The sequence below is a fragment of the Schistocerca piceifrons genome, chromosome 3 (genome assembly GCF_021461385.2).
Source record: "Schistocerca piceifrons isolate TAMUIC-IGC-003096 chromosome 3, iqSchPice1.1, whole genome shotgun sequence".
NCBI classification, from domain to species: Eukaryota; Metazoa; Arthropoda; class Insecta; order Orthoptera; family Acrididae; genus Schistocerca; species Schistocerca piceifrons.
In genome coordinates, this window is record NC_060140.1 from 387,831,673 (window position 1) to 387,853,082 (window position 21,410).

The following is a 21,410-nucleotide window of genomic DNA, read 5'->3' on the forward strand; positions in this document are numbered from 1 at the left end:
CTAAAACAAATTAACATACTGTGGAATAAAAACAAAACAATAAGCGAAATAAAACTCTATTCTAGACTGCACATCTTGCGGTGTAACATGCTTGGACTCTCTTTGGCTAACTGTCCACAAAATGGTGGAGACGTTGCTCATCAAGCTTCAATGGTGGCCCTCCTGAGCTCATCTAGTGAGAAGGGCTTCTGCGACGGCGCATTGCAATTTTCAGCTTGTTGCAAATAGGTTCAAACGTTTTCATGTCAGCAGGTACCACAGGCTAAGCCTTTCGTTTGATTGCACCTCCTGGAGAAAGGTGACCGCAGCGTACTCATAGGTAACAGTCTTGAAAGAAGAACGTCTCACAGAAATGTTGACAGCAAGTTTAGTCAGGAGGTTGGAGGGTCTTTTCCCGATGCTGCACAGCCCTCGCATTACCATTGATAGCGAAGAGATGATTCTGGCGTCCATACATGACTCTCGCCCAGAAGTTGACTGTCCCACATTTCTTCTGTACCCCTGGGTCTGTGTGCCTGAGCTATGCATTGACTCCTGGCCTTCTCAGCAGAAAACTCGACGCCATTGATCCAGGTTTTCGCTGGCCCAACTTCCTCGCCTAGTGCGCTCCTAGAAGTGTTGGGTGGGGGGTTCGTACAATTTTCGCAGAAGACGTCGACAGGTCAAATTGATCCTGTGGACGTGCTTACGTACTGTCTGGTTCGTGAAAGCCCTCTTATTGCCTCCCAAATGACAGCACCGCCTCTCTTGATTTCTCTTTGACATTATGTACACTATCTGATCAAAAGTATCCGAACACACCGATGTAGTGCAGAATTAACCACTAGTTTTCAGGAGAGGCAAACCCGCCAATATCAAAGGCAGCAGGGAGTATTTTGTTATCAGCAGAAAAGCTGTAACAGCAGAGTAGGTCGCCCAGGAAAGCTCAGTGACCTCAAACACATGTCACTGGATATCATCTGAGTGACATATCCATCAGGGACATTTCAGTTCTTTTAAAGCTGTCCCAATCGACTGTTGGTGGTGTGACTGTGAAGTGGAAATGCGAAGGTACAACCATAGCCAAACAAAGATCAGGTAGACCTTATACAGTGATGGACAAGGACCGTCGAGCTTTGCAGAGGGTGTTTGTAAGAAATCGTATCAAATAAGCGACAGGAATCATTCGTGAGTTCCAAAGTACTACTAGCATTGCAGCTAGCTCAATGACTGTGCATAGGAACTTAAAAGGAAGGGGTGCAACGGTCGAACAGCTCCTCATTAGCCACACATGTCAGTAGTCAATGCTAAGTGACGCTTCAGGTGGTCTAAAGAACGACGCCACTGGACAGTGGATGACTGGAAACAATTGATTTGGAGTGATAAACCAAGCTACGGTAAAATCTAGTGAGAGCTACCGATGGCACTGACCGTCCAAAGGGAAGATCTCGTGTGAGCCACCGGTAGTTCACCCCATATCATGGGAAGATCTAGTGTGAGCCACCAGTGGTACACGTCGTATGATGGATGGATATAGTATGAGCCACCAGTCGTTCACTCTGCACCATGGGAGGATCTAGCGTTATCGACTGGTGGTTCATGCCACCCTATGCAAAGATCTAGTGTGAACCACCGATGATACACGCTATCTGTTGGAGTGATCTAGCGTGGGCCACTTGTGGTTCGCACTGGCCCATGAGAAGATCTAGTGTTAGCTATCACCAGTGGTATATGCCGTCTGATGAGACAATCTAGCATGACCGACCGATGGGTCAGGCCATCCCATTGGAAGATCTGGCATGACCCAATTTCAGTAAACACCATTTGATGAGAGGATCTAATGTGAGCCACCGTGGTACACACCATCCAATGGGAATGTACACACTCGAAGTTTTAACAGTAAATGCTGCTGCTTGAGTTGGATCAGCATGCCTGTGCCGTTTTTGTGCTTACTAAATGATGCTGTGACTAAACGCGCTGCTCTTCTTGGGATCTTATCTATTTTGATGTATTGCGTCACATAATATCGATTTTCCTTGTTTCATGAAATTAGCCAAGAACCCACTCATCTAGTCTCAAAATAAAGCCACCACGATTTCCATTTCTGTACTTGTTCTCTTTCTTGGTGAACTTGAATAACGACACCACACTTGAATAACGACCATCAAAAATACACTCCGTCACGTGACATTTGTGATTATTTCAAATAGTTCAAATGGCTCTAAGCACTATGGGACTTAACATCTGAGGTCATCAGTCCCCCAGACTAAGAACTGCTTAAACCTAAGTAACCTGAGGACATCACATACATCCATGCTCGAGGCAGGACCTGCGACCGTAGCAGCAGCGCGGTTCCGGACTGAAACGCCTAGAAACTCTCGGCCACAGCGTCCGGCTCGTGATTATTCCGTAGCTACTTAGATATTTGCCAAACAAGGATTTTATAGCATTTTTCCGTTTACATGGTCAACAAATTTTTCTTCTTGAAAGTTAGAAGTGCCCTCTTTCCTCATAGTGGCTTAACCGAGCCAGGTGGCGCACTTGTGAGGCCCTGGACTGGCATTTTTGAGGTCGACGCTTCAAATACCCGTCCTGTCATCCCTTTTTTAAGTTTCCCGTTGTTTCCCTACATGGCTTTAGGTGAAAGCCGGGAGGCCGATTTCCTTCACTATCCTTCACCAACCGCAGCACATACCCCGTCTCCAATGATCTTGGCCCTGATCGCTGAAGAAAGGCCTAAAAATCCTCAGATATCAGTCGCATTTAGCCGTTTTCCCGTTAAGATTGACAATCGGCGGGTTGTTTGTTATCGTAGGTCCCTGAACATAGTTCGACACAACGAGAAAGCGACAACAGTAGTAGGAACAACGGCTATCCAAACGCAGAGGATCAATGAGTGCGATGAGTCATATTTTTAGAAATGGCGTTTCAGTTTGAGACTCGCCACCTGAGAAATGCCGCCATTAATACGGTGTACCCCGCCGAAGCACACGCAGCCTGACACAATGGTGGACTCGGCGGGGGTGTCGCGCCGGTTGGCGGGGGCGGCGCCTCCGCTATTGATTGGTGGCTGTCTGGTGGCTGGTGGCGTCGAGCGCTGTGCTGTGCTGTGGTGTCGCGTCCCGCGCCGCTTTGGATTCCCCGTTGCTCACGCGGAGCAGAAAAACAAAACGGCCGCAGATCGATTCGTACGCAGCACAGCGTCGCCTCGGCGTATCTTCGTAACGACCACGCACGACACAACCCGGCCTCACCGGTTCTTTACTTTCGGTCCTTCATAATACAAGATGCATAGGCTAGCCATATACAGAAACAAATCCTTATAACGAAAGAACTCCGCATTTTACACTACTGGCCATTACAATTGCTACACCACTAACATGACGTGCTACAGACGCGAGATTTAACCGACAGGAAGAAGATGCTGTGATATGCAAATGATTAGCTTTTCAGTGCATTCACACAAGGTTGGCGCCAGTGGCGACACCTACAACGTGCTGACATGAGGAAAGTTTCCAACCGATTTCTCATACACAAACAACAGTTGACCGGCGTTGCCTGGTGAAACGTTGTTGTGATGCCTCGTGTAAGGAGGAGAAATGCGTACCATCACGGTTACCCTTGACGCTGCATTACAGACAGGAGTGCCTGCGATGGTGTACTCAACGACGAACCTGGTGCACGAATGGCAAAACGTAATTTTTTCGGGTAAATCCAGGTTCTGTTTACAGCATCATGATGGTCGCATCCGTGTTTGGCGACATCGCGGTGAACGCACATTGGAAGCGTGTATTCGTCATCGCCATACTGGTGTATCACCCGGCGTGATGGTATGGGGTGCCATTGGTTACACGTCTCGGTCGCCTCTTGTACACATTGACGGCAATTTTAACAGCGGACGTTACATTTCAGATGTGTTACGACCCGTGGCTCTACCCTTCATTCGATCCCTGCGAAACCCTATATTTCAGCAGGATAATGCACGACCGCATGTTGCAGGTCCTGTACGAGCATTCCTCGATACAGTAAATATTCGACTGCTGACCTGGCCAGCACATTCTCCAGATCTTTCACCAACTGAAAACGTCTGGTCAATGGTGGCCGAGCAACTGGCTCGTCACAATACGTCAGTCACTACTCTTGATGAACTGTGGTATCGTGTTGAAGCTACATGGGCAGCTGTACCTGTACACGCCATCCAAGCTCTGTTTGACTCAAAGCCCAGGCGTATCAAGGCCGTTATTACGGCCGGAGGTGGCTCTTCTGGGTACTGATTTCTCAGGATCTATGCACCCAAATTGCGTGAAAATGTAATCACATGTCAGTTCTAGTATAACATATTTGTCCAATGAATACCCGTTTATCATCTGCATTTCTTCTTAGTGTAGCACTTTTAATGGTCAATAGTGTATATTATTAGGTAAATACGCAAGTCACACCTATCTCGACATGTCTGCGAACTATGCACTTCCACAAATGCTTACTGACGTCCCCGCCCCACCTCCCTCCCATTATCTCGAGGATGTTACCACGTTTCTCCATATGACATTACCTGAACGTTGGATCGGAAGGGGGTCTCATGGCCTGGCCCCCCGGTCTCTCACTCTCACTCAGCTGGATTTCAGTGCATGAGAGTTTATTACGAACGTTGTTTACATTACGAGGGATCGATGTCTGGTAGATTCGAGACGACGGAAGTACGCCACAGCAGATGCTGTAAAACCTCCAATGCTTACGATCATGTGACGAGAAGTAGAGTACCGTTCCGATATATGACGATCTACAAACGGTGACTACACTGATCTCTACCAACATGCGTAAAAATGTTTGAACTCCTGTGTACCATGTTGGACACATACAGTTATGAACCTTAATAGGTACTGAAATACAAACAAATGTTTACTACGGAGTCGTTTATGGTTACGCGTTGGTTGCAGCTATTGGAGTGCTAACCTTAACACTCGAGGCGATACGTCAGTGTATTTCCTGTCTCCGTGTCACAGAGACAAATATAAATACTTAAAGGCCGCGCGGGGTAGCCGCGCGTCTTAGGTGCCCCGCCATGGTTCGCGCTGCTCCCCCCGTCGGAGGTTCGAGTCCTCTCTCGGGCATGTATGTATGTGTGTGTCTGTGTCTGTGTGTGTGTGTGTGTGTGTGTGTGTGTGTGTGTGTGTGTGCTGTCCTTAGCGTAAGTTAGTTTAAGTTATATTAAGTAGTGTGTAAGCCTAGGGACCGATGACCTCCGCAGTTTGGTCCCATAGGAACTTACCGCAAATTTCCAAATATGTAAATCGTATGTGCTAAGTCTGAAGACGAGCTTGAAGAAGTTTGACTACTAGTTTATAGACGTAAACAAATATTTCGTAAGGGGCTGGTGGCAGTTGTCTGTATTAACATTCAGTTAACGTACAGTCACGGTAATCTACACTGTGTATGATGGGTAAGCTTAACCAAGTGCCGTACGGTACTGAATTTATTTTGGTTCAAATGGCTCTGAGCACTATGGGACTTAACTCCTGTGGTCATCAGTCCCCCAGAACTTAGAGCTACTTAATCCTAACTAACCTAAGGACATCACAAACATTCATGCCCGAGGCAGGATTCGAACCTGCGACCCTAGCGGTCGCGCGGTTCCAGACTGTAGCGCCTAGAACCGCTCGTCCACTCCGACCGGCTGAATTTATTTTGGTTTACCATTCAATTTCAATTTGAGAATATTTACTTAGTATTTTGTTTTCGTTTTGCTGACTGCGTCTTTGATATTTAGGTAAACAAGTATTGCTGAAAGTGGACAGTGGAGACTGCACACATATTTTCCTGATGACCAGTAAGTACTGAAATAGAGCTGACTGAACAACTGAAACGGTGCAGTAACTACGCCCCTAGGCTCGCCCTCAGAAGATTATATTGTGCTGTATTACATTGCACAAGCCTGTATTTTTTTAACTATCAGTTCATTTCTCAAAAACAGGTTTTCTAGAATCAGTTTTTAAAGTTGATTCTGAAAACTACTTTCATTCTGTTGTATAACATCAGTATTTCTCACTTGATGAGATCCCATGTTTCAAAGGTTTAAGTAATGCTTTCATAATTATTGATTTATTTTTCTACACATATACTAAAAATACTACAAACTGTTTCGTTAGCAACATTATTAATATTCTGCTTCATCTGATTTTCAGTCCTTATCTTTTTTTAAATTTTAAGTTCAATAACCAACAGCCTCAGTTGCACCGTTTACCTAGAATTTACCTAGTTTTCAGTGGGGATAAACCAACCTTCTTCAGAATAAAGGTAACTACCGTTTGTCCATAGTAGACATCGTCAAGCTAAAACTACAAATCCATAAATTATCGTCAGTCTATAAAAACTTATCTGGAACTGCGTTGGCTCCACTTCGCGACCGCGATACGGCAGCCACGAGTGCAGCACTAAGTGGGGCCGAGGTAAAAGGTGCAACTGAGGCTGTTGGTTATTAAAATTAAAATTAATATTTACACAGTTGCTGACAGGGCCGCGAAATGTTGAAAATATTTATTTATCGTTTTTGATTTCATCTTTACTGCCCCTCTTTGAAGTCCAGCACTATTCGTCCATCATACTCTCATGCCATCTGCCCTGGTACCTTCCCTCCATCTTTTTAATGGCGTGATGGATGTGTGCTCCTTGCTCTTCACTATAATGTCCCACATTTTCTGGAAATGGTCAATATATGAGTGTAGAAAATACATTTTAATGGAGTATTGAATTTATTATTATTTCCATTTACATCGATTGACAAAATGAAATAATAACTTCAAGACATTACGTGGAGGAGTCATAGTTAACAATTTTAGTTCTTTCGTTAAATGTGACAACTGTGTCGTTCTGTTACTGTTAGGTGACATACTGAAGCAGAAGTAACGCCCATTATATCTGTACGGTGCTTGAAAATGGAGTTGCAGCTTCAAAACGTGTTGGACAGCAGTCATAAAAAAAAAGTTCTGTGACTGAAGTCAGAGTATTATTACTTTATATAGTGTGGTTATCATGAAAGTTCCAGTTGCAAAACGCTGTAAAGAAAAACCACTGCTCGGAATGCCTAACTTGAACGGATATTTTCGAAGAAGGGGGAAATGTTATGAAAATAGAAAGGAATTAACGAAAATGTTACCACTAGATAGCGCTATAAGTGGCAGAATATACCAAATAAAAGACGCGGGTTGTATGGCCTATTCCTCAGTTTGCATCTGAGACACTCGGCGTGACTGTCTCTTTGCAGGATCGTGCACTGCTGGTAAAGCTCAGCATTAGCCGTCGTAAGAAGCTCCGGACTCTCAAGGTTATGAAAAAGGGAGTTGAACCGAGTGTGCCGAGGCTCTGGGGAAAATGATCCAGAAATTCGAAAAGACAGGATCTTTTGAAGTGCAATGTTGCAATGGGAGGAAAACAATTGATCCAACGTCAATAGACTATGAGGCCACAAAATTGAAGGAAGGATCGAACAGTGCTATGCGAACATGCAGTGCCCTGTGAATACCCGATCTTTGGACATGCCCATGGTTACTGTGCTTAAAAGTATACGAAACATTGTGCATTGCTATCCTTACTTAATTAAATATACTAGTGTCCAAAACGAAAGAAACAAACCGCTATTTCACCTTTCTGTGTCTAATTCACGATAAAATCATACAAACTGTCAACAGGTGTCCGTACGGTTGTGTTTTGCACGGAAGACGGCATTTTTGTTCAACGAACATCCATGCCAACGATGACGTCGGGGCACCTATCAAAAGGGACAGTGTATGCCGGGTAGTCCCACACCCAAAATCTGTGTGTACACAGTCGTAGATGGTGCAATATGGAAGACACCTAATAGATTCTCTGCGATGGAGGGCCACAGGAAGAATGGACAGTCGCAAACTCATGTGGGCCAATGGCTTAACGTGAATCGTTCTGTTGTTTCTCGCACGTGGCGACAGTTTACAGAGACCGAAAGTGTGCCGGCCGCGTGTGACATCAGAAAGAGTGTACCTTTATTTAGCTGTAAGGCCACCGCCTTAGTACTGCATGGGGACTGCCATCTCACCTGACATCCCATCCACTGGACGTGTTGTGTGGAGGCAAACGGCGCACAGAAGGCTTCGGCAGAGTGACCTTTAATGTCGGAGACCTGTTCTATGTGTACCTCTGATGCCTCATTACAGAAGAGAACGTCCAGAGTGGAGCAGTCAACAAGCCATCTGGACGGTCGAGCAGTGAGCCAATGTTCTTTTCACAGATGAGTCCCGATTTGGTCTGGAGAGTGATTCTCAACGGATTCGCATCTCTAGGAGACGTGGAATACAATTTCGGGACCCAGACATTGTGTAAAGATATCGATATCGAGGAGGCTTCCTAATGGTGTGAGGAGGGATTACGTTGACCACTCGAACACGTCTTCATGAAATTCTACGGTTGAATCGAAAAGGTATAACTGCTCTCAGGTATCGTGACGAGATATTAGGACTTTATGAGGAGTTGTTGCGAGGTGCTGTAGGTCCAGACTTCGTAATGATGGACGATAATGCTCGACCTTATCGAGTACGGGTGATTGTTGCTTCCTTGATAACGGAAGAATTTGCACGCATGGCGTGACCTGCTCACTCTTCCGATTTGAATCCCATACAGCACGTCTGGAATACACTAGGAATATTGGTTTCAACGCGTCAGCATCCACTAACCACTCTCCAAGACTTGCGAGCAGCTCTGCAGGAAAAATGGGCGTTATTGTCTCAACATAAGATTGATGACGTTATTGTTGTCGTTCTCAGGGACGTATCGCTGTCACAGGTGGTCACATCCCATGCTGAGCACATTAACCAGTTGTCAGAATGTGTGTGTAAATCTGTTAAGTTGGAAACAACGAAGGATATTCCTGTCTACCGTTAAGCATCTTGGAGTTGTTTACATTCTGTATTCTTTACATTGTTTCTGCTTTACTATCACTTTTTATGCTGTTTTGTGGCAAAATAAAAGCAACCTTGGAAAATTTTCGTTTGTTGCTTTAATTTTAGGCATGAAAATTTTTACACCCAGGAGTTGCTTCATTTTGACCTGCCAATAAGACGAACATTTGCTCTAGAAGTTCTTACAAGGATTTGGACAATGAATGGACATGGAACTCTGTCGACAAACAAAGCCCATTTCCGTTATGACGCTTACAGCGCCATCTAGTAGGATAATTTTCGTTACTCTATTTTTTCGTAACGTTTCTCCCTTCTTCGATAATATTCCGTTATGACCAGCGGGTCTTTTCTTTCATAGCATTTTAAAACTGGAACTATAATTACAGTTATCCTCTATTTATTTAACTTTACTTTGTTATGAAAAAACTGGAGGAGGTGGGGAAAATGGACAGTTTAGAAATTAGCATAAAAATTTAGTTAAAACACATTTATTTTCAATCATCCGATATCGTGCAGAGTGGTGTGACCCGCAAGTGACTTTGAGGGTAATGCAGATATGGTTCCTTCGACAAGATCGCAAACGGTACACTCCTCCTCTGTACAATTCCTATGGAAGGAAGTTCTCCTATCAAAGGGAGTTCTCTTGGAGGAACGTTAAAGCACGAGTCGAAAAAAGAAACGCGGCCTGCAAAGTGAAACGCGTGGACACTGCATTATTACGGAAACTCCAGCTCTGCTAAGAGCTGTACAGGCAGTCGCGCTTGTAGACTGGACGCCAACAGAAAAGTGCAAGAGCATTTAACTCGAAGGATGATTTACGAAAGTAGAGTGTTTTTCACTATTCATGAAGTGAGCCAGCACAACGGTAGGACAACGGAAACGTGATCGAAAACGACCAAGTTCCAGTTCCTATTCTAACATTCTTTTGAAGTTATTTACTGAGGTCGAAATAATCCAACAGACTAGCGTTCCTTCCGACACAAAGACATCCATTATCTCTCTTGTTCTTCTCAGTGCTGGACAAGAACTTCCCGTCAAAAGTCTTCGTTATCCTCGAATATTAAAACCCAAAAAAAAAATCGCTTACCTACTATCGCAGAATCTCAGGTGATCTTCAACACCGGACTCTTCGTAAAATAAATTTGTCGTTGTTATTAGGCGGGAGCTCACAATGGTTAACACTGCTACATAGAGCTGTAATACATTGGAGGCTTGCATTCATTTAATTAAAGCTACGTTAAAAACGTGCGAAATCAAATACATGGATGGGATGGTTCACGTCACGGATCGAGTTCGCGCGCTTCATTTTTTGCGGAGATGGGATAAGTCTGTGAGCCACATGTGCCTTGACATGGCGCAGCCAACAGCATTCCTTCAGATAGAAACCTCAGCCTGGGAACTAGTGAGGCGCACAAAGATCCCAAAGAACAGCCATCAGTTAAATTCTTTATCAGTATTCTTTCAGTACAGTACTCATGGTCATCTTTATTTTCTTGAGTAACACATTCCACGTACTTTATTTTTTTCTTTATTGTATTTCGATTCCCCCCAGAGGAGGGGGGGAGGGGGGGCTGGCAGCAGCGTAATACACCGTTGTGCAGCCTACAGATAAAGTTAAAAAACATATTGAGAAGATAGAACAATAAAGAGGTGATAAAACGGTGACTGTTGAAAACTGTTACATGGCGAAAAAGTTGTGAAGAAAACATAAAAAAGAGAGGTCAGTGATGCTGATTCAATACACTTAAAAAATAGACAGGTACAATGTAAAAAAAATATGGCGACAGCCTGGTTTCTGTTTGCAGCACTTTAAAAAGTGGACGAACAACACTGAACACTCACAGAAAACACTGCACTACAGAATACGAAGGTATATGCATATGGGGGGGGGGGGGGGAGGAAGGTTGGTTGTTTGGGGAAGGAGACCAGACAGCGTGGTCATCGGTCTCATCAGATTAGGGAAGGATGTCGGCCGTGCCCTTTCAGAGGAACTATCCCGGCATTTGCCTGGAGTGAGGGGAGGAAGGGCCCAGACAGATGAGGGGGGTAGGGGGAGGGGGGAGCCGATGGATGGAGGGGCCACAGAAAAAGGGGGGGGGGAGCAGGGCGGACATGAGGAAGGAGTGGGAAAGATAGTGGAGGGGAAAGAAAAAGGACCCGGGGGGAGAGAATAGAGTCAAGGAGCGGGTAGGTGGAGAAAAAACAGGATGGAAGGGGGGGGAGAGGGACCCCAGGAAAAGGACAGAGGGAGGGAGGGGGAGGTGAGGATCATAGTTGATAGGAAGGATAAATGGAGGGAGAGAGGGCATCACCTGGGAGGGGTAGTTGATGGAACCCACCTCAAGAAAGGAAATCAAGGGAGTAGAGATGAAGGTATAGCAGCGGGTGGGGGTTGAAGAGGAGAGGAGTAACCAGTGGATGAGGGGAATCAAGTTGGCGGGAGGTGTAGAGAACGCGGACATGTTCGAGGAAACTGAGCACATGCGGGAGAGGAATCAGGTCATAGAGGATCCGCGTGGGGGGCAGAAGGCGTATACGGAAGGCAAAGCGGAGTGCATGGCACTCAAGAATGTGGAGGGACTTATAGAGTTTGGAGGGGGGGGGGACAGATATCCAGGTGCGACTGGCATAACAGAGGATGGAACAGATTAAGGATTTGTAGGTGTGGAGGATCGTAGAGGGGTTCGACCCCCATATCCAGTCAGAGAGAAGTTCAAGGAGACAGAGGTGGTTGTGGGCTTTGGATGGGACAGACCAGAGGGTTCCAGGTGAGGTGATGGTCAATGGTGAGTCCAAGGTAGGTGAGGGTGGGGGAGAGGTGGACAGGACGAGCGCAAATGGTAAGGGAAAAATCAAGGAGCCGGAAGGAGCGAGTGGTACAACGTACGATCATTGTCTGGGTTTTGGAATTGAGGAGCCACACCATGTGGCAAAAAGGTCTAGGTGTTTCTGGAGAAGGCGTTGGGACCGTTGAAGGATAGGCGGTGTCAACGGCATACTGCAGGAGCTGGACCAGAGGGAAGGGGAGGGGGACGGGGCGGTTGGGGCATATCTGCCGTGTACAGGAGGTAGTGTACATTACGAACAACTGTTCTGATTAAACGATAATCTTAATGATCCACTGACGAGAACGGTCACCACGTGTTACTTTGTGAAATTAAGTGTCATTGTCAACTGGTACATAATTTAACAAACGGAGGATTTATATTTGTATTCAACGACCCGCTAACACACACACACACACACACACACACACACACACACACACACACACACACACTCTGATGATGCAAAACAATGTAACCACTGCCCACCTCAAGACAGAGCGACATCTGGTGGCGTTACGGGCCCTTGACGTGCTAAGGAAAGTCCAAAACGTGGCAGAGACGATTGGGGAACACAAGGTTACGGCCAGGCGTCAGGGAACGAGCATTTCGGAAATAGTCGCAACCATCTATCGAAAGTAGTTGGAGGACAGTGAAACGCCGGCCGGAGTGGCCGAGCGGTTCTTAGCGCTACAGTCTAGAACCGCGCGACCGCTACGGTCGCAGGTTCGAATCCTGCCTCGGGCATGGATGTATGTGATGTCCTTAGGTTAGTTAGGTTTAAGTAGTCCTAAATTCTAGGGGGCTGATGACCTCAGAAGTTTAGTCCCATAATGGTCAGAGCCATTTTTTTTTTCACAGTGATACCAAGAATGAATTTATTTGTATTGTCCTCAAGATTCGTACAAATCGGCCCTAAAGAGCATTTGCCTGACACGAACACCGCATGCATCACTGCTACTGCCAACCGCTTACCACTGTTTACAATACCTGATCAAAAAAAAAATGGTTCAAATGGCTCTGAGCACTATGGGACTTAACTGCTGAGGTCATCAGTCCCCTAGAACTTAGAACTACTTAAACCTAACCAACCTAAGGACATCATACACATCCATGCCCGAGGCAGGATTCGAACCTGCGACCGTAGCGGTCTCGCGGTTCCAGACTGCAGCGCCAGAACCGCGCGGCCACTTCGGCCGGCATACCTGATCACATCCTGACAAATTTGCCATTACGAGAATCTGAAATCTGAGATAGAGAGGCCATGTTTCGGTTTATTGTGGAACTGTCAACTAATATGAACTAGCGGAGAAATACTATCAAAGCACAAAAAATGTGAACATCTTCCTCTTTGTTTAAAGGACTCTGACCGAAAAGTTGGGTAGCAGCTACCTCATTCTACCTGCCTCTTAGGTTTTCTCAAATCACTTAATGAAAAAGTCAGGATGGTTCCTCTGAAGACACAAATTGTGTCTACGGGAACCGGTGGCATTAGGACATACCATGACACGTCGTAGGTACTCGTACCGCAGCCGGTTCGATAACATTTTTTCCATTCAAGCGATGTGTCATTGGCCCCTCCCATTCCTACCTTCCCTGTATCTTTTCACCTATGTCAGTTTTCGCTGCCGACTATGATACACGGTGTATACTAGTTTGACAGCCCAAGCGGTCGGTTGTTTCGCTTGGGAGCCACACTGATCCCGACTGGAACAGCGCTGGCGACGCGTGGACACTCCACTACACACTCCGCAGACAAAACCGAATGCTGTAGAATTATTTGGTGGACTGCAAAAAGCGTTAACGTTTTGTCAGAGAGAAAATGATGGGGCCGCGACAGACTATTTGTAAAAAAACGGTAAACGTCTCTTATTACAGAACACGCAAGGGTACTACTATCGATAGCAGTATGTGACAGTGATTACTACCCCTTACGCGTCGTTGATTCTTTGGAACATTCGGAACTGGGCGCGCCTCTTAGACACTGCCTTGATGATTTGTTCAACAATGGCCAAGAGCTAGGGTTCACGCGCATTTATGCGAGGCGAAAGCAGCCGTTCGTGTCTCGCGTGGAACGGTCGCATGCCGTCGAGCCACACACAAAAAAAAGAAAAAAAATGAATTTGGGCAGTTTGAAGATGCTGACAAGATACGAAAATGGCTCTGAGCACTGTGGGACTTAACATCTGAGGTCATCAGTCCCCTAGAACTTAGAACTACTTAAACCTAACTAACCTAAGGACATCACACACATCCATGACCGAGGCAGGATTCGAAACTGCGACCGTAGCGGTCGCGCGGTTCCAGACTGTAGCGCCTAGAACCGCTCGGTCACTCGGGCCGGCTGACAAGATACGAGTCTTAATATTCCGACTAATGACAGGACAATGAGTGATTAATCGGTTTATCCGCCGAGGGTACGCGGAATGGGACACGAAAGTAGCCTGCAGTATCTGGTTTTTTTTTGGGGGGGGGGGGGAGGCTGTATTAGTACCTGGGCAATTATTAATGTTACCGTGAACGTTTATAATGTCATAGTGTAATCTGAAAAAGCAATATAGCAAAGGCAAACTTTTCGGTGTGAATGTGGAATTGAATTTAACTGCTAATGAGAGCATGGTTGGATCTATCCATTGTTAGGAAGTGTGTTACTTAGCAACTCAGCGAACGAAATAAATGATGTTAACTCTTGTCCTCTCAAAGTTATACTTCCACTTACATCGAAGAACGAACCGTGTTCTCTGTATTAACAATCCCTTAAGCACGACTGATAGCCGTAAAAGAAATTGTTGTAATTAGGAATCAGCAAAGTATAACGAGAGGGGGTTTACAAACATTACTCGACCGATGAAACAGTGAAATGATGCAGAAGTATACCTAGTTTAGCCACCAGAAAAGCGCTCTTGCACCGGAAAGATATATCTGCGTTATCGGTCATTACGATAGAAAAAGTGCAGGAACTCCGCTTCAAAATGGTTCCCCATATACTCTTGGTCCAGATTTGCTATATGTGTCTTTTTCTGTTTCTGAACATCAAAAAACAACATAGAATGAGAATTTTTCGTGAATTCAAGAGTTTATCACTGCCGTAAATGACAATACCGTTGAGAGGAGCCGCGCGGAGTGGCCGTGCGGTCTAGGGTGCCATGTCACGGATTGCGCGGCCCCTCCCGCCGGAGGCTCGAATTCTCCTTCGGGCATGGGGTGTGTGTGTGTTGTTCTTAGCCTAAGTTAGTTTATGTTAGTTTAAGTAGTGTGTACGTCTAGGGACCGATGACCTCTGCAGTTTGGTACCTTAGGAAATCACACACACGGTTGTGAGGCAGTAAAAAAAATTGGAACCACCTTGGACCAAATGGTTTAAGCTCAATGGAATTTGCGTCGACAAATTAAGTTTTGCTTCTTCAAAATAGTGTTATTTTCCAAACTTAGTAATTCATCTCCCCAAGCGCAGAGAACAATATAGACTGTATAAAAAGACGAAAACTTCTCAGTAAAAGTGTAAAATCCGCGCAAGGAAAACAGAACACAACAACGTAATTGCAGTTCCAGGGATCTGCACTTCGTACCTCGTCCTAGTCCGCCTCGGTAGCTGCCCGGCCACCCCGCAGATTGCTAACCGAAGCGGCACGGGTTCGATGTTCGATTCCCGGCCGGATTGGAGATTTCCTCCTCTCAGGGACTGGATGTTGTGATGTCCTTGCGTTGGTATCGTCGTAACTGACAATAAAATCGTCTCCAATCCGCTGTCGTATCGTCTTTCCATCACTGAGATGGCTAAATGGACACGACCCGAAAGTCAATTAAAAAAAAAAAACACTTCGTCCCCCCAGTTCCTCTATGGGGCAATAGAAGAAAGAAGGGCAAGAGCAGGCGCGTGCAGGCCAAATCTGATCCGGCCGGAAATGGCAGCTGTTCCCGACAGCAGCTGGCAACTGGCTGCCGCCTCAAGAGTCTGGAATGAATTGTGTGGACAGTCGCTGCAGCTCGCCTCGCGCTTCGCAGCCACGACCTCCGAGAGACTTGTAAAGACACACACACACACACACACACACACACACCCATGCCCGAGGAAGGACTCGAACCTCCAGCGGGAGTGGAGAAATCGAATGTGAATGGCGCAGGCCGATACCTCATCAGATACTGGACTCTATCATCCGCAGATGCCTGTACGAAAATTTCTAATGTTCACCTACATCTGCATACATAATCCACAAGCCACCATATGGTATATGACGGACGGAATTTCGTACCACTGGTAGTACTTCCCTCTCCTGTTCCATTCAAAAATAGAGCGAGGGAAAAACGACTATCTATATGCTACCGTCTGAGCCTAAAGTTCTCTTGTCTTCGCTGTCCTTGAGCGGGATGTATGTTGGTGGCAGAAGAACCATTCTGCACTGTGCCCAAATGGAAGTTCTATAAACTTTCTCCATAGTGTTTCACGAAAACAAATTCTTCCTTCCGAGGATTCCTATTTACCCGGGTGTTGATCGAACGTGTTTGTAGCTAATCCAGCAGAATGCCTCTCAGTTGCTCCGATGTCTTTCTTTTATGCGACACTGAGGTACTCAAGAATACCACCTGGACAAGTGTTCTGCATGCCATCTTCTTTATAGACGAGCTACACTACCCTAGACTTCGCTCGAAAAACTGATGTCGACCATTCACCTACCCTACATCCAATCTTACGAGCTTTTTACATTTCAAGTCGCTTTACAAAGTTACGCATACATATGTAAATGACGTGGCTGTCAAGAAGTATACCACTAACAGTATTTTAGAACATTACAGGACTGTATTCCTACTCATTTGTATAACTTACAGCACATTTTCCACATTCAGAGCATGCCGGTATTTATTTATTGGGTATAGTACATTCTGTCCCTACTTACAATATATGTACCTCAAAATCCGAGGGTTTCCATTCTGCAATAGCCTCCTAAAAAGATAACTGAACTGTTCGAGGACCACACCTCCCTCTTATTAGCTATTACATAATATTTTTGTCGCAGTATTTCTAAAGACAAAGTTTCATAAAAAACGAACAAAAAAATCAGTAGTGAACTTCACATGAAATACCATTGTGCACGTTGAGTTAACTGGAAGATACGCATGAATCTGTAACTGTTCATTACGTAATCGTAGCATTCAGAAGAATAGTGTTCACTAGCCCTATCAGTAACATACACATTCTTCGAGAGATGCCTCCAGAGGCCATCTAGGTATAGAAGAAATAATCAGTTACATATTTACTACGCACGAATAGGTTGGCACAGACACTTTCCCTTATTTTGTTCGCATTTATACCGAACAAGGTGCTTCACCTGGTAAGACGTTAGGCTCGTCGGCCTAGTCACCCACTCTTAGACTTTTATTAGCTTTCGTAAAAAAAAAAGCCAGCTCGGGTAACTGACGCGATGCTTCCTTCACAAAAAAGCAAGAATAAATCCTTCCTCCATCCTCCCTCATCTGAATCAGCACTCTGCCAGTGACTATTTCACTGTCGATCATTCAACAGCGGAACCTAGCAGAAAAATTACCTGCAAAAAAAAAGTAATATCTGAAATGCGGTATGTTTACCAAATGTAAACATTCACTCGGCACCAAATCGTCCTTGGAGACACAGAAACATTACTTGCTTATTATTGTCACTAACTGTTAGGAGACAGCGCAGGGCTTTGCACTCATGTCCGTTTCATGACTAAAAGGCAATACAATGGATCACAATTCACAAGGTTTTGTCGTTTCTGGAAACACATCGTGTCAGTCACTAAGAGTGAACAAGGGAGTATCTACACCATACAGGCATCTGAAGTTTTTATATTCATCTACTGCTCACAGTCGTCTCTTGAACACAGAGAACCCTTCTTTCACTGTTGGATTGGTGATGACCTTCGTCGACTGTGTGTTTAGGAAATTGTGAAGTAAAGGACTGCATAATCGAGTTTGGCAAGTTCCATACTGCAAAAAAATCATTTGCTCTGTTCACTTAATCACTGAATATATTTATATATCTGCACAGTTATTTGGGGCTATCAAATATCCACGTCGTAGCTGGAATGTTAAAACTTCTGGTAGCGGCAGCAACAATCCGCATTATTAAGCTGACTATGTCAACTGCTTTGTCAGATCATCTGAAAGCAATTCTAGTTCTGTCTACGTAAACATAATAAATATTACATTATTATTGGTGAAGAGACTGAGTAACTGAAAATTTTAAGTATATACACACTTGGTGCAGCAAATAACAAAATTTTAGAGTGTCTAGATGAGATAAAACGAGACACTTTTTTAAGTGACACAAGTGCTCACAGTTTCGTCGTTTCACCGCTAGGGATCCACGTAGATTTTGAAGTTATTGATGTTCAGAGGAGTCGTTCAAACTGTCGTGCTATGAATATTGTTTTAGAGATATTGCTGAAAGACTCGTCCGCTCCCATTAATCCACAACTGACATCTATGTGCTAACAACTGTTTAACAAGCTCAAAACATCAGACGTTTCATGAGTAGTGGCTGCAGCTTGAACCAAGCGAGCAGTCAGCTCCTCTGGGGTGTCTGTCCGTGTCTCGTACAACAGACATTTCATCTCCCTGCGCTAAATGAGATCCGTATGTTTGAGGCCGAGAGATCTGTGTGATCATGATACTGACCGAACCCATCCAATTTCTGGACTGGTGGAGCTGGAGCAGTTATTCGTGGGACACCTGATTGTTCTGAGAGTGCCAGACAATCATTAGCACGATGACGCCAGCCGTGCTTTAATGTAAACGGACGATATTGTCAGCAACCTCTCTAAATCACGACTCATCACATGCAGTTTGAAAACCATCACAGAACACCACTAGGGTCAAAAGCTTTATGGTTTCCTTGCGGGATAACGGAACACGTGTGATATTTTTGTCATATAACAAAGTATTTCGTTTTACTTCCTCTCACCACTATAAAATTTTACTTCCGTAGTGTTTTTTTTTTTCCACAGTGTGTTCGCAATTTCCCGTTACAAACTTTTTGGACTTGCAGAGGGGAATGAGTACGTAATATTTTGAATAGGAACCCACGTCCGTAAATATACCGTTACCGTTGTATGACGGTTTCAATTCAGAGATGTAACGTGCCCACGGCTGCTGAGGGACACGGAAAACTCTCAGAGTAGCTTGTCTTGTATGCAATAGGATAGACAGGATGAATTGCCACTGAACGCCCGCCAGGAAATGTGATTTCAGCATTCTGGTACACCATCTAGCTTCTCACGTGCAGTTCGCAGACATCTCAACAGACGGTATGGCGAAAAATGGGTAGGCCGAGGTGGTCGAAACGCGTAGCCGCTGAGATCGCCGGATTTACCTCCTATGGACAACTTTTTGTGGCGTCGTATGCAATGTTTAAGTTACGAGACTTCTGTAGGGACAGAGGAAGATCTGCTGGCACGAGTTCTGGTCGCTACACTACAAACTGAACAGACACCAGTTGATATGGAGAGTATGTACCGGAACATGTTTCGTAGATACAACGTCTGTAACAACGTTGGTGGTCACCACATTGAGCCTCTGTTGTAATGCACAAGTACTGTTCTGTACGTACAGGATGCTCTGTTCTTTTTTGGTTTGGTATAATGTAAACACGTAATGTTTTAAATGTTAATACAAACAAATGCGGGCCGGCCGGTGTGGCCGAGCGGTTCTAGGCACTCCAGTCTGGAACCGCGCGACCGCTACGGTCGCAGGTTCGAATCCCGTCTCAGGCATGGATGTGTGTGATGTTCTTAGGTTAGTTAGGTTTAATTAGTTCTAAGATCTATGGGACTGATGACCTCAGAAGTTAAGTCCCATAGTGCTCAGAGCCATCTGAACCATTTTTTGAAACAAATGCGCTAAAGTGAAAAAAGGATATTTCGTTATGTTTCCTTTCGAATTGTTACCTGCTAGTAGTACTGCGTCACGACTAATTCAGTTCCTAAAGCAGAAGTGTATTAGTTAAAAATTGAAAGCGACGTACAACGTAAACGGTAGTTTTCTGGACATTGGTTCCTATTCAAAATTATCATGAATTCTCTCCCCCCTACTAGTCCTAGAAGTTTGTAACGGGAATTTCCGAACGCCCTGCATATGCTGCATATGGTCCGATCGTAGATGAAAGTGAAACAGTTTACAAATAAATCCTCTTCGATGGCCGACTAACATGCATCGTGTTTGCTTTATTGAAAAATAAGTGCATGCATTTTGAATTCCGAAATAAATAAAAAAATATAGCAGGTCAGCAACTGGAAGCAGTTAATTCCATGAATTATCTGGGAGTAGGCATTAGGAGCGATTTAAAGTGGAATGATCATATAAAGTTGATCGTCGATATAGCAGATGCCAGACTGAGATTCATTGGAAGAATCCTAAGGAAATGCAATCCGAAAAGAAATGAAGTAGGTTACAGTACACTTGTTCGCCCACTGCTTGAATATTGCTCACCAGTCTGTGATCCGTACCAGATAGGGTTGATAGAAGAGGTAGAGAAGATCCAACGGAGAGCAGCGCGCTTCGTTACAGGATCATTTAGTAATCGCGAAAGCGTTACGGGGATGATAGATAAACTCCAGTGGAAGACTCTGCAGGAGAGACACTCAGTAGCCCGGTACGGGCTTTTGTTGAAGTTTCGAGTACATAGCTTCACCGAGGAGTCAAGCAGTATATTGCTCCCTGCTACGTATATCTCGCGAAGAGACCATGGGGATAAAATCAGAGAGATTAGAGCCCACACAGAGGCATACCGACAATCTTTCTGTCCACGAACAATACGAGACTGGAATAGAAGGGAGAACCGATAGAGGTACACAAAGTACCCTCCGCCACACACCTTCAGGTGGCTTGCGGAGTATGGATGTAGATGTAGAAATTGAACACTATCTTTTAGATAAAGCTCGCACAGAAGACAGTTAGCACTCGAACGTTTAGTTAATCATCTAAGCCAGTAATGTAAACAACTGGGGAATATCAACATTTGCACAACAGGAATGAAAAGAATGTGCAATATGCTGAAGTAAAAGTGCATTGAATGTTCCAGCGTCTTTACTTCAGTAAGATCAAGCCGGAACATATGCTTCGAAAATGTTTTCGTGCAGCTTCACATCCACGTGACAACATTAGCGAATTTATCTAGCTGCGGAGGCCGGCGCCGCGCTGGCATGGCGACCTACTTGGTGGTCCGGTGCTGGGGTTCGGCGATCGCTCCTCGGCTGGGCTGGGCGGGGCGTTTCTGCGCGCTGGCGTGGGACGCACGGGGTGGCTGGGCTGCGCTGCGCTGCTGTTGTCCCGTGGCGTCGCGCTGGCTGCCGGCTGCCTACTGACGCTCCGCCGCGTGCTGCGGCCGACCACCGGGCCCACACCGGTGACGTCACGCCGCCGCCGCCCTCAGCGCTCCCGCGCCTGCGCTCCCGCCAGCGGCACACGCTGTCGGCGTCTCGGTGCACATCGATCCGACGCCTATCCGGCGTTAAATTGCGTCGAAAAACCTGGTGCTCACTCTCCGACCGACACGCACCACTAAGTCTTTATTTTCTACGCGTTCCAAAACACGATCTTTTTTTTGTGCAAGTATAACACCCCCGGACTTGACGACATTCTGTCAGAACTGCTGATAACCTTGGGAGAACCAGCCATGACAAAACTCTTCCATCTGGTGTGGAAC

The 21,410-nt window shown here is 45.4% G+C and overlaps 1 protein-coding gene across 1 annotated transcript in view; it reads right to left on the reverse strand.

Moving 5' to 3' along the window:
• LOC124788125 (neurotactin) overlaps window positions 1-21,033 on the reverse strand; it is a 259,302-nt gene extending 238,269 nt beyond the window's left edge. The window contains exon 1 of the mRNA XM_047255260.1: window positions 20,920-21,033. The gene's annotated coding sequence lies outside the window, so the exon portion shown is untranslated. The remainder of the gene's footprint in view (window positions 1-20,919) is intronic.
• Window positions 21,034-21,410: the final 377 nt, after the last annotated feature.